General features: G+C 38.5%; 1 non-coding gene across 1 annotated transcript; it reads left to right on the top strand.

The window, feature by feature from the left end:
- Positions 1–2,464: 2,464 nt before the first annotated feature.
- Positions 2,465–3,110, top strand: LOC108816068 (uncharacterized). The gene is made up of 2 exons (XR_008941699.1): positions 2,465–2,597; positions 2,665–3,110. It is a non-coding gene; the product is annotated as an uncharacterized LOC108816068 (transcript).
- Positions 3,111–3,384: the final 274 nt, after the last annotated feature.

Here is a 3,384-nt window from a genome sequence, read left to right as displayed (position 1 = left end):
CAGTAGGTGGATTGGGACTCAGAGATATACAAAGATTTAACCAAGCCCTACTTGCAAAACTAGCATGGCGCATCATCAACACCCCTAATAGCCTACTGGCTAGAGTATTAATGGGTAAATACTGTCATAGTAAGAGCTTTTTAAATGCTGAAGCTTCTCAGAGTTGCTCCCACGGATGGAGAAGCATCTTACACGGTAGAGACCTACTCAAAACGAACCTAGGAAAGTATATTGGGAACGGGCAAACAACAAAGGTTTGGAAGGATTCCTGGATCACAGCCGACAAACCGATGAGACCAATGGGACCTATTCAGGAAGCAGCTATGGACCTAACAGTCGCAGACTTCCTCACTTCGGACCTCCAATGGGATAAGGAAAGGCTAGAGAAATTCTTACCTGAGTTTACAGAGGAAATCCAGTGTATTCACCCAAGTGCTAAAGGGGCCGAAGACCGATTCATATAGCACAACACGAAGTCTGGGGAGTATTCAACGAAGTCAGGTTACTTCATAGCTTCAAACACCGAGACGAACCCTATATATGCCTCCCCCACAGATGGTTTCGATTGGATCAAAGATGTGTGGAATGGTTGTTTTTCACCAAAGATGAGAAGCTTTCTTTGGGCGGCCCTCCAAAACGCTCTTCCTCTAGGAGCTAACCTGCAAACACGAGGAGTGTTATCAGCAAGTCAGTGCACAAGATGTCAGGTTTTGGAAACAGCATCACATTGCTTTTTCACTTGCTCGTATGCTGAAAAAGTGTGGAGCCTCATACCTCTAAGCAGAGCAGTTCACATAGCTGCACTCGTTACAGGACATCATTAGGAGCTTCAGAACGGTTACCTGTCTGCCACCGTCCGGAATCATCTTCAACGTACTCCCTTGGGTTCTTTGGGCCATTTGGACCTCCCGCAACTCCCTCTTGTTTGAGAATAGAAGAAGCTCCCCCGAAGAAACGGCCCTGAAAGGTTTAAGATTAGCAAAGGAGTGGTCAGAATCATAGGGTCAGACGAAGGAATCAAACAAAATCACACCGGTGAACAATAGGGGATTGGCGCCTACCGTGGATTCGCAGATCGCTTCGGACATCATCACATGCAAAACTGATGCGGCTTGGGAAAAGGATCGGAAGCTAGCAGGATTTGGTTGGATCTTCTCCGGTGGACATCTGGTTACCCCAATCAGCGGGTCAGGCACGCAACGATTCATTGGCTCCCCTCTTTGTGCAGAAGCAATTGCGATGCAATCAGCTCTCACAGCGGCAACGACTCTTGGGTTTAGATCGCTCAAAGTCTTCTCCGACAACTCGACGCTCATCAGAGCTATTCAAGGCAAAGCTCAGTCTAAAGAAATCATCGGCATCGTCTCCGACATACGAATGATCTCCTCTGGCTTTGATGTTATCGTTTTTTCTTTCTTTCCTCGATCGGACAATGTTCTTGCCGACAAACTAGCAAAACAGGCTTTACGGACCTCTCCATTTGTGTTTTAAACTCCAGTGAGTTGGGCCATCGTTTTGGGCATCTCCTATCTTTTAATTTAATGAAAGTATTCTGTGACAAAAAAAAAAAAAGACTCATTTGGTTGCAAGGATTCTTTTGGCAGACGTTGAGTTCTCTTGTTCACGAGTTCGAGTTTCTCCTAGAAAAGGAATTGTTTCCGTCTGAACATGTATCACCAAGCAGTTAGTTACATATTAGGAAAGATTATAGAACAAAGGTCTTAATTTTTTTGTTAAAAAAACCTAATATTTTGCACATTAACATCTACTATATGAATCCCCTAGAGACTCATTCAAAAGTATAAAACATCCTACCCACTCCCACCTCTAGACAACACAATCTTTCATTGCCTTTAATCAAGCAATTCATATTTCTCAAGTACACCATTCTTTGTTAGATTTAATTTAATTAATTAATTAGTAGCAACATCAAAGTCTCCGTGTGGATCCTTATAAAGCATATATAACAAGAATCCTAATAAACCTTTGGTGCATATACAACTATTTTGAAAATTATGGTTGATTGGTGTTCTTGTTTTGTTCTCCTATAACTGGAGAGTTGATAATACGTGGTGTTGTAGAAACCCAAACTTTTATATTTTCAATATATATATTTGTATGTAATTTATCCTTATCTGAGTTAAAGTAATATCAATACTTCAAAAAAAAGTTTAATAACACGGAGGCATATCAGTATAATTGAATAACTTTTAATCTATGTAAAACATGTCATAATCTTTTTACCAAAAAAAAACATGTCATAATCAACTCCCCAGTATACCAACTTTATCAACAAATAATATTGTATATAATACTTAGTAAAATTATGTTTTCTTATAATATCAACCAGCTATCCCCCTTTATATTGAATACTCTCACCTGAAAAGACAAAACACTAAGTTTCTCTATTTTCTTATTCATCTTCATTCTTACTTGTTTTCTGAAAGCAGGCTTTTACAATAATGGGCAATAAACGCATAGAAGCAGTGATGATTATGGTGGTGATTATGATGGTGTTCTCATGGAGGATTTGCGAAGCCGAGAGCTTAAGAAGACACACATCATCTTCATCATCAAGACCACAAAGATTTTTCAAGGTGAGAAGACCAAATCCACTTCATCATAATCATAACCATGGCTTCATTGATGATGATTATCCTCCAGAAAGTTTCTCAGGGCTTCTACCGAAGACAATGCCAATTCCACCTTCTGCTCCTTCCAAGAAACACAATGTCTATGGTTTACAGAGTACCAATTTCCAACGATATCCATGACCTTCGATCACCAAGATACTTACACATATTTTATATACACATACTTATCTTTATAACATAGAACTCTAGTTATGTCTATCTTCTTTCTCCCGTTTGTGTTTCTTTTTTCTTTTTACTTGGGTTTTAAAGAAAGTTTTCTAGGAAGAAATTATTGTATTCCATCGAGAACGAACAAAATTAGGTAGGACTATTTTTGGATGCATGCCTACTTATTTGTACCCTACTTGTATTATAGTTTGGAGAATTATGTATCATATATGCAAAATCATGATTGAATCATTGTAATCCATCATCCCAATGTACCTTCTCCGTTCTATCAAGCAATAAATTAACACATACATATGTTCTACTTTCTACTTAATTTTATTTCATTTTAAAGTCAATGCTTCTAATGCTTGATTAACGGTATAATGTTTTTTCTGTTATCATCAATCACCAACAAACATGTACCAGGATATCATAGAAAACGAAAGATGTGCTAGTATTTGACCCCCCAAAGAAAAAACTAAATATGTTCAAGCACTGTAATTGTTTTTATATAGATCTAGACGAAATAAATATGTCATAATGGCCAACTACAATTTTTCTTCGGGGTTATGTACAGACGTAC

Source organism: Raphanus sativus, unplaced genomic scaffold, assembly GCF_000801105.2.
Source record: "Raphanus sativus cultivar WK10039 unplaced genomic scaffold, ASM80110v3 Scaffold2312, whole genome shotgun sequence".
NCBI lineage: Eukaryota > Viridiplantae > Streptophyta > Magnoliopsida > Brassicales > Brassicaceae > Raphanus > Raphanus sativus.
The sequence above is the reverse complement of the archived record's forward strand: the minus strand, read 5'-3'. Positions and strand labels throughout refer to the sequence as shown.